This window comes from Oncorhynchus gorbuscha, linkage group LG02 (assembly GCF_021184085.1).
Source record: "Oncorhynchus gorbuscha isolate QuinsamMale2020 ecotype Even-year linkage group LG02, OgorEven_v1.0, whole genome shotgun sequence".
In the NCBI taxonomy this organism is placed as follows: Eukaryota; Metazoa; Chordata; class Actinopteri; order Salmoniformes; family Salmonidae; genus Oncorhynchus; species Oncorhynchus gorbuscha.
The window spans coordinates 110,757,189-110,767,817 of record NC_060174.1 but is presented as its reverse complement, the minus strand read 5'-3'; the positions used below and the strand labels follow the sequence as shown (position 1 = coordinate 110,767,817).

The 10,629-nt window shown below is 43.7% G+C and overlaps 1 protein-coding gene across 4 annotated transcripts in view; it reads left to right on the top strand.

Annotated features, from left to right (window-relative positions):
• Window positions 1-10,629, top strand: part of LOC124015538 (cell adhesion molecule 2-like) — a 946,327-nt gene that overhangs the window by 3,537 nt on the left and 932,161 nt on the right. For 2 of the 4 annotated variants that reach the window (XM_046330835.1, XM_046330819.1), the window contains exon 1: window positions 10,495-10,629. This exon is cut by the window's right edge and continues 231 nt beyond it. The exons of the other annotated variants lie outside the window; for them this stretch is intronic. The gene's annotated coding sequence lies outside the window, so the exon portion shown is untranslated. Of the gene's footprint in view, window positions 1-10,494 lie in introns of those variants that run through there. 4 annotated transcript variants of the gene reach the window in all.

Sequence of the window (10,629 nt, the reverse complement as noted above, 5' to 3'; positions counted from 1 at the left end):
TTTGATTTGGTATACTGTAGGTAGGGATAGAGTGACTAGACAACAGGATAGATAATAAACAGTAGCAGAATATGTGATCAGTCAAAAAAGTTAGTATCGATGATACAGTATATATGTATGCATATGAGATGAATAATGTAGGGTAAGTAACATTATATAAGGTAGCATTGTTTAAAGTGGCTAGTGATATATTTATATATTTATATTTATGTATATATATTTTATATATTTATATATTTATATAATTTCCCACCAATTCCCATTATTAAAGTGGCTGGAGTTGGGTCAGTGTCAATGACAGTGTGTTGGCAGCAGCCACTCAATGTTAGTGGTGGCTGTTTAACAGTCTGATGGCCTTGAGATAGAAGCTATTTTTCAGTCTCTCGGTCCCAGCTTGATGCACCTGTACTGACCTCGCCTTCTGGATGATAGCGGGGTGAACAGGCAGTGGCTCGGGTGGTTGATGTCCTTGATGATCTTTATGGCCTTCCTGTAACATCGGGTGGTGTAGGTGTCCTGGAGGGCAGGTAGTTTGCCCCCGGTGATGCGTTGTGCAGACCTCACTACCTTCTGGAGAGCCTTACGGTTGAGGGAGGAGCAGTTGCCGTACCAGGCGGTGATACAGCCCGCCAGGATGCTCTCGATTGTGCATCTGTAGAAGTTTGTGAGTGCTTTTGGTGACAAGCCAAAATTCTTCAGCCTCCTGAGGTTGAAGAGGCGCTGCTGCGCCTTCTTCACGACGCTGTCAGTGTGAGTGGACCAATTCAGTTTGTCTGTGATGTGTATGCCGAGGAACTTAAAACTTGCTACCCTCTCCACTACTGTTCCATCGATGTGGATAGGGGGGTGTTCCCTCTGCTGTTTCCTGAAGTCCACAATCATCTCCTTAGTTTTGTTGACGTTGAGTGTGAGGTTATTTTCCTGACAACACACTCCAAACTTGATGATTGAGTTGGAGGCGTGCGTGGCCACGCAGTCGTGGGTGAACAGGGAGTACAGGAGAGGGCTCAGAACGCACCCTTGTGTTTAGGATCAGCGGGGAGGAGATGTTGTTGCCTACCCTCACCACCTGGGGGGGAGGCCCGTCAGGAAGTCCAGTACCCAGTTGCACAGGGCGGGGTCGAGACCCAGGGTCTCGAGCTTGATGACAAGCTTGGAGGGTACTATGGTGTTGAATGCCGAGCTGTAGTCGATGAACAGCATTCTCACATAGGTATTCCTCTTGTCCAGGTGGGTTAGGGCAGTGTGCAATGTGGTTGAGATTGCATCGTCTGTGGACCTGTTTGGGCGGTAAGCAAATTGGAGTGGGTCTAGGGTGTCAGGTAGGGTGGAGGTGATATGGTCCTTGACTAGTCTCTCAAAGCACTTCATGATGACGGAACTGAGTGCTACGGGGCGGTAGTCGTTTAGCTCAGTTACCTTAGCTTTCTTGGGAACAGGAACAATGGTGGCCCTCTTGAAGCATGTGGGAACAGCAGACTGGTATAGGGATTGATTGAATATGTCCGTAAACACACCGGCCAGCTGGTCTGCGCATGCTCTGAGGGCGCGGCTGGGGATGCCGTCTGGGCCTGCAGCCTTGCGAGGGTTAACACGTTTAAATGTCTTACTCACCTCGGCTGCAGTGAAGGAGAGACCGCATGTTTTCGTTGCAGGCCGTGTCAGTGGCACTGTATTGTCCTCAAAGCGGGCAAAAAAGTTATTTAGTCTGCCTGGGAGCAATACATCCTGGTCCGTGACTGGGCTGGGTTTCTTCGTGTAGTCCGTGATTGACTGTAGACCCTGCCACATGCCTCTTGTGTCTGAGCCGTTGAATTGAGATTCTACTTTGTCTCTGTACTGACGCTTAGCTTGTTTAATAGCCTTGAGGAGGGAATAGCTGCACTGTTTGTATTCGGTCATGTTGCCAGACACCTTGCCCTGATTAAAAGCAGTGGTTTGCGCTTTCAGTTTCACGCGAATGCTGCCATCAATCCACGGTTTCTGGTTAGGGAATGTTTTTATCGTTGCTATGGGAACGACATCTTCAACACACGTTCTAATGAACTCGCACACCGAATCAGCATTTTCGTCAATATTTTTATCTGACGCAATACGAAACATGTCCCAGTCCACGTGATGGAAGCAGTCTTGGAGTGTGGAGTCAGCTTGATCAGACCAGCGTTGGACAGACCTCAGCGTGGGAGCCTCTTGTTTAAGTTTCTGTCTGTAGGCAAGGATCAACAAAATGGAGTCGTGGTCAGCTTTTCCGAAAGGGGGGCGTTGCAGGGCCTTATATGCGTCGCGGAAAGAAGAGTAACAATTATCCAAGGTTTTACCACCCCTGGTTGCGCAATCGATATGCTGATAAAATTTAGGGAGTCTTGTTTTCAGATTAGCTTTGTTAAAATCCCCAGCTACAATGAATGCAGCCTCCGGATAAATGGTTTCCAGTTCGTGAAGAGTTAAATAAAGTTCGTTCAGAGCCATCGATGTGTCTGCTTGGGGGGGTATATACGGCTGTGATTATAATCGAAGAGAATTCTCTTGGTAGATAATGCGGTCTACATTTGATTGTGAGGAATTCTAAATCAGGTGAGCAGAAGGATTTGAGTTCCTGTATGTTTCTTTCATCACACCATGTCTCGTTAGTCATGAGGCATACGCCCCCGCCACTCTTCTTACCAGAAAGATGCTTGTTTCTGTCGGGGCGATGCGTGGAGAAACCCGCTGGCTGCACCGCCCGGATAGCGTCTTCCCAGTGAGCCATGTTTCCGTGAAGCAGAGAACGTTGCAGTCTCTGATGTCCCTCTGGAATGCTACCCTTGCTCGGATTTCATCAACCTTGTTGTCAAGAGACTGTACATTGGCAATAAGAATGCTAGGAGTGGTGCGCAATGTGCCCTTGTCCGAGTCTGACCAGAAGACCGCTACGTTTCCCTCTTTTACGAAGTCGTTTTTTTGGGATCGCTGCATGGAATCAATTCCGTTGGCCTGTTTGTAAGGCAGAACACAGGATCGCGTCATGGAAAACATATTCTTGGTCGTACTGATGGTGAGTTGACGCTGATCTTATATTCAGTAGTTCTTCTCGACTGTATGTAATGAAACCTAAGATGACCTGGGGTACTAATGTAAGAAATAACACGTAAAAAAACAAAAAAACTGCATAGTTTCTAGAACGCGAAGCAGTACGCACTACCCTCTTTAGCATCTTGTGGTCGGATGCCAAGGCGTTGCCTTAGCAAGCGGTGGGGCAGCAAGTCCTGATGCAGCTATATAACTTTTGAGGATCTGAGGACCAACGCCAAATATTTTCAGCCTCCTAAAAGGGAAATCCTTGTTGGGCCCTCTTCACGACTGTGTTGGTGTGTATGGACCATGATAATTCCTTATTGATGTGTACAACGAGGAACTTGAAGCTCTCGACCTGCTACAGCCCCGTCGATGTGAACGATTGGGGCGTGCTCGGCCCTCTGTTTCCTGTAGTCCACGATCAGCTCTTTTTGTCTTACTGATGTTAAGGGAGAAGTTGTTTTCCTGGCACCAAACTGCCAGGTCTCTGACCTCCTCCCTATAGGCAATCTCATTGTTGTCGGTGATCAGGAATACCACCGTTGTGTCGTCAGCAACCTTAATGATGCTGTAGGAGCCAAGTAGTTGTGGGTGAACAGATAGTACAGGAGGGGACTAAGCATGCACCCCTGAGGTGCCCCCGTGTTGAGGGTCAGATATGTTGTCTAGCAGTTGGTATGTTGTCAAGGAGGGTGGTCAAGTGTGTTGAGTATCACCCGGTATGGGGACAGGGACAGTGGAGGAAGCTCAACTGACGTCTTTCACTTGCACAGACACACACTCTCTCTCAGTAGTCACTCGCAGCTTCCAGAGCTGTCCAGTTCTACGTCTGCCAGACCATTTTCTACTAGTTAGGATTTCCATCTACCCTGCCAAAATCCATTTGAGCTATGAGAGATTTTCTCCCACTCTCTACTTTATTTATCCCTCTCCCGCTCTCTCTTTCTCTCTCCTCACGTTCTCTCTCTGTCAACCCACATCCTCCTGAAAAGCACAGAGTACTCTCTCGCTCATTGTCCCTCAGTTTCACTCTCCAACGTTCACTCGTTCTCCCCCTCTCCTCTCACCCTCACACCCTCTCCCTCTTTCTCTCTCTGCTCCTCCCTCTCTCACTCTCTTCCACTTTCTCACTCTCCCCAACCCCCTTCAAAGCAAAATTCATCCTCTCTTTTTCTCTCATCTATTTCATCGTCAAGTTGTTTTTTAGTGGGCCTCATCATTTAGTATTGAGCTGCCAAAACACTGTTCTTTGTGTTCTGACGTTTTGCCATAGACTTCCTAAAAGAAGCAGCTCGTGTGTGTGTGTATATGTGTGTGGCCGCCTTCACTTGCTAAGTGTTCATAACCGCTCTGCCAAAGTGGTGCTAAAAGACTGAAGGCTCTCTACAACGTAACTACAAACACAGAGTTATCAGCAGAGATACAATGTAAAACAGTAGCCAGTAGGTTACAGTTTACTGTAAAACAGCACAGAAGCCATCTCTGGATAGTACATTACTATAATTTTTACAGTAACTTTCCACCATCTTCCTGTATTTTACTGTAATATCAGAGAACTATACAGTACAATGCCGTAACAAAGCACTCAATTTTGATGGGCTTATGTCTGTTAAATTGTCTATCTTGAATGGTGTGCCCCAAGGCTCTGTACTTGGTCCTCTCTTATTCACTATTTATAAATGATTTAGACAAAAATGTCCAAAATGCACAAATTCATTTTTATGATACTGTTATTTATTTATATCTGTAAACGGGACGTTTTCTTTTATGAGGTATTTAGTAATCAATGTATGACTCATTCTGTGTGATTAGTTAGGTATTTAGTAAATAAATAATTAAACCAAATTTTGTATTGCTGATTTAACTTGGATACTTCAGAGAAATATTCAGAAATGTTCTCATAGAATAGATGTTTCGGCTGTTGTTGGACTTCGCATCCCAGGTTGACAAAATTTCTAGCTGCAGACTAGTAATTACATTTACATTTACATTTAAGTCATTTAGCAGACGCTCTTATCCAGAGCGACTTACAAATTGGTGCATTCACCTTATGACATCCAGTGGGACAGTCACTTAACAATAGTGCATCTAAAACTTAGGGGGGTGGGGTGAGAGGGATTACTTAACCTATCCTAGGTATTCCTTAAAGAGGTGGGGTTTCAGGTGTCTCCGGAAGGTGGTGATTGACTCCGCTGTCCTAATTAGTATCTAAGATTTGCTCTTATTCGATAGAGATCGATAGTCTCAGAGTTTAAACATTTCCAGCCATGTAGCCAATGCTCCACGTGGTATGGTTAGGAATTCAATACCTATTCACAATCACAGCTCACACTGTGGGTTTCCTTAGTCTGAACTCAAAGCTGTGCCACCTCAGTTTACACCGAGGTACGTGTGGTCTGAAGAGGATTTCCTCAGGAGGGGGTTTTATTCGTAAAAGAAAGGGCAGTTCTATGACACCGGATCATGTCTGTGCTCACGGGGGCCAATGAGTTAGTTCAACTTTAAAGGTTTAACATCACATTACATCATTTCCCAAATAGTTTAATCTTTACTCATTCATTTTATACAAGACTTAGATGCAAACCCCATAATTGAGAAATGTACACATTGAGAGATATGGTTATGTGTGTTTCCTGTCCTCTCTGAGGTCACCAAATGAAACACATTGCCACTACTAGGGGGGTTATAATACACATTGCCACAACTAGGGGGGTTTATAATACACATTACCACTACTAGGGGGATTTATAATACACATTACCACTACTAGGGGGTTTATAATACACATTACCACTACTAGGGGGTTTATAATACACATTACCACAACTAGGGGGTTTATAATACACATTACCACTACTAGGGGGGTTTATAATACACATTACCACAACTAGGGGTTTATAATACACATTACCACTACTAGGGGGTTTATAATACACATTACCACTACTAGGGGGGATTTATAACACACATTACCACTACTAGGGGGGATTTATAACACACATTACCACTACTAGGGGGGGTTTATAATACACATTACCACTATTAGGGGGGTTTATAATACACATTACCACTACTAGGGGGGATTTATACAGTGTCAAGAATAATTTCTGCATAAATCCGTCATTAAATTTGATGTGAAATTCATCACAACAATAGACAAAGTCTGCTTAGACGAATAACACAAAAAATATAGGTTTTCATGTCTTTATTGAACACACCGTGTAAACATTCACTGTACTTGGAGGGAAAAAGTATGTGAAACCTTGGATAAAATAACTGGTTGACCCTCCTTTAGCAGCAGTAACCTCAACCAAACTTGTTCTGTAGTTGCTGATCAGACCTGCACAATGGTCAGGAGGAATTTTGGACCATTCCTCTTTACAAAATGGTTTCAGTTTAGCAATATTCTTGGATTGTCTGGTGTGAACTGTTCTCTTGAGGTCATGCCACAGCATCTCAATCGGGTTGAGGTCAGGACTCTGACTGGGCCACTCCACAAGGCGTATTTTCTCCTGTTGAAGTAATTCTGTTGTTGATTTACTTCTGTGCTTTTGGTCGTTGTCCTGTTGCATCACCCAACTTATGTTGAGCTTCAATTGGCGGACAGACAGCCTTACATTCTCCTGCAAAATGTCTTGATAAACTTGGGAATTCATTTTTCCGTCGATGATAGCAAGCTGTCCAAGCCCTGAGGCAGCCAAGCAGCCCCAAACCATGATGCTTCCTCCACCATACTTGACAGTTGGGATGAGGTTTTGATGTTGGTGTGCTGTGCCTTCTTTACTCCACACATGGTGTTGTGTGTTCCTTCCAAACAACTCAACTTTAGTTTAATCTGTCCACAGAATATTTTGCCAGTAGCGCTGTAGAACATCCAGATGCACTTTTGCAAACTTCAGATGTGCAGCAATGTTTTTGTGGGACAGCAGTGGCTTCTTCCGTGGTGTCCTCCTATGAACACCATTCTTGTTTAGTGTTTTACGTATCGTAGGCTCTCAACAGAGATGTTAGCATGTTCCAGAGATTTCTGTAAGTCTTTAGCTGACACTATAGGATTCTTCTTAACCTCATTGACCATTCTGCCCTGTGCTCTTGCAGTCATCTTTGCAGGACGGACACTCCTAGGGAGAGTAGCAACAGTGCTGAACTTTCTCCATTTATAGACAATTTGTCTTACTGTGGACTGATGAACATCAAGGCTTTTAGAGATACTTTTGTAACCCTTTCCAGCTTTATGCAAGTCAACAATTCTTAGGTCTTCTGAGATCTATTTTGTTCGAGGCATGGTTCACATCAGGCAATACTTCTTGTGAATAGCAAAGACGAATTTTGTGGGTGTTTTTTTATAGGGCAAAGCAGCTCTAACCAACATCTCTGGTCTCATGGACTCCAGGATAGCTGAGTCCTGACTCCAAAAGGGTGTAGACAGAGAAGGTGTGTGTGACAGGGTTGGTTAGGTTTCCACTTGCCTGTAAAGAAAGGTGTGTTCAATGATTAAAGCATTCTTATTTGTTGGTTCAATTCCGATGACAATAAGGTGTGTTGTGATTGGCCCCGTTTGACGATAGGTGGAGATCCGAATGTCAGGTATTCCCAGTATGAAAATGTGATGCAAGGGGTAGGTCACGTTCTGAATACTGTTTTCTATTTTCTATTTTACAATGTGTACAAGTTTGCTGTACGTTACCGATTTGTACATGTGTGGGATTGAGGGGCTTTCTGGGAAGTGCTTTGGTATATGATTCCTGTAAATAAGTGTGTTAGCTAGCATACACTGATGAATGGTCACATAAGCCCACTGCTAACACAGTTGTCTTCATGATACAGATTTTGACCAATCACACCCATCAATGTCATTAAGCTCTGCACAACTAACGTGCTGTTTCCTGTTTAACTACACAACTAACGTGCTGTTTCCTGTTTAACCTCTTGCTCCTACCTGGCACGCAGGCGTCCCATCTAGAGCTCTGGAAATGCAAATGCGCTACGCTAAATGCTAATAGTATTAGTTAAAACTCAAACATTCATTAAAATACACATGCAGGGTATTGAATTAAAGCTACACTCGTTGTGAATCCAGGCAAAAAGACAGATTTTTAAAATGCTTTTCGGCGAAAGCATGAGAAACTATTATCTGATAGCATGTAACACCCCAAAAGACCCGCAGGGGACGAAACAAAATAATTAGCATAGTCGTCGCTACACAAACCGCACAAATAAAATATAAAACATTCATTACCTTTGACCATCTTCTTTGTTGGCACTCCTAGATGTCCCATAATCACTATTGGGTCTTTTTTTCGATTAAATCGGTCCATATATAGCCTAGATATCGTTCTATGAAGACTGTGTGATAAACGGAAAAAAAGAGCGTTTCATAACGTAACGTCATTTATTAAAATTCAAAAAGTCACCGATAAACTTTCACAAAACATTTCGAAATACTTTTGTAATGCAACATTAGGTATTAGTGCACGTTAATAAGCGATAAAATTCATCAGGAGGCGATGTCATTTCTATAGGTGTCCGTCTCGAAAACATGTCTTGGAGAGAGCTCGACCAAAACATCCGGTCGGAGACCGGAGGGAATCGATTCCCTTGATTCGGTTAGACCAAGAATCAAAGCTGAATCAAATGACAAGACTCTAGACAACGTGTGGAAGCTGTAGGCACTGCAACCTTGGCCTCATTTAATTCGGTTCACTTTGAACAATTCCTGGAAGTAGCGCAAGGATATTTATTTCCATTTTCAGTGATCAGATTTCCCTGCGCTTTTCGATGAAACGCACATTCTGTTATAGTCACAGCCGTGATTTAACCAGTTTTATAAACGGCTGAGTGTTTTCTATCCACACATACTAATCATATGCATATACTATATTCCTGGCCTGAGTAGCAGGGCGCTGAAATGTTGCGCGATTTTTAACAGAATGTTTGAAAAAGTAGGGGGTCGACTAAACAGGTTAACTACACAACTAACGTGCTGTTTCCTGTTTAACTACACAACTAACGTGCTGTTTCCTGTTTAACTACACAACTAACGTACTGTTTCCTGTTTAACTACACAACTAACGTGCTGTTTCCTGTTTAACTACACAACTAACGTGCTGTTTCCTGGTTAACTACACAACTAACGTGCTGTTTCCTGTTTAACTACACAACTAACGTGCTGTTTCCTGGTTAACTACACAACTAACGTACTGTTTCCTGTTTAACTACACAAGTAACGTGCTGTTTCCTGTTTAACTACACAACTAAAGTGCTGTTTCCTGTTTAACTACACAACTAACGTGCTGTTTCCTGTTTAACTACACAACTAACGTGCTGTTTCCTGTTTAACTACACAACTAACGTGCTGTTTCCTGTTTAACTACACAACTAATGTGCTGTTTCCTGTTTAACTACACAACAAAGGGATGTTTCCTGTTTAACTACACAACTAACGTGCTGTTTCCTGTTTAACTACACAACAAAGGGATGTTTCCTGTTTAACTACACAACTAATGTGCTGTTTCCTGTTTAACTACACAACAAAGGGATGTTTCCTGTTTAACTACACAACTAACGTGCTGTTTCCTGTTTAACTACACAACAAAGGGATGTTTCCTGTTTAACTACACAACTGACGTGCTGTTTCCTGTTTAACAACAGATAATAAATATTGCTCAACTGGGACCACTGTCCGGGGTGATTTATGTGAACAAAACACAACGCAGGGAGAGTACACGTGTTTGTATCTTCCGAAAGTTGATTGCATTTGATTTGGAACCGGCTGCTTCCGGCTGCATGAGCCACGGACCCCGTTCAAAACAAAAGTGACGTCATTAAGCACGTGTAGTAATCACTAGGACTCTGTGTTTTCCCATGCAAAAGGCCTTCCAAAATGAAACAAATTGTTAGAAAATGCTAACTTTTATTTGATATAAATTACATGTATGATTCTGGAGAATGCTGATAACTGTTCCGTTGAGATAGAGGCGCTCCTCCTGTCCTGCTTCGTCCGACCAGTAGCCGGCAGTTTAGGATAATTGAATCCGCCCAGATTGCCTGTCAATTGCTGTTCAGGATTTAAACGCCCCACAAACACTCTGCTCGGCTAGAGGGCCCCCGCGGCTCGGTGAATAGAAAACCCCCGATTCCTCTTTTAACCTCCCGCGACACACACACACACACACACACACACACACACACACACACACACACACACACACACACACACACACACACACACACACACACACACACACACACACACACACACACACACACACACACGGTGCTCAACTACGGACGGCCTTGATTGGTTAACCAATCCTAGCAGTCACAATTGTGTGGGCGGGACTGACACACGCGCCTCCGGAGCTCAAGAGCAGCACTTTACCGATTCTGTGCGTGAGAGCAAAGTGAGGAAGAGAGGAATACGGCAGCATCTCTTCTTCTTCTTACCGGAGGAAAAACGACGAATCATTATCACAGCTATAGTGCTACGGAGCAGTTACATCTAATCTGCGCGCTACCCAATTCCCGGTACATCTGCTAGGCCACCTCAAGGGGACTAAACCGAATAAAGGGAGG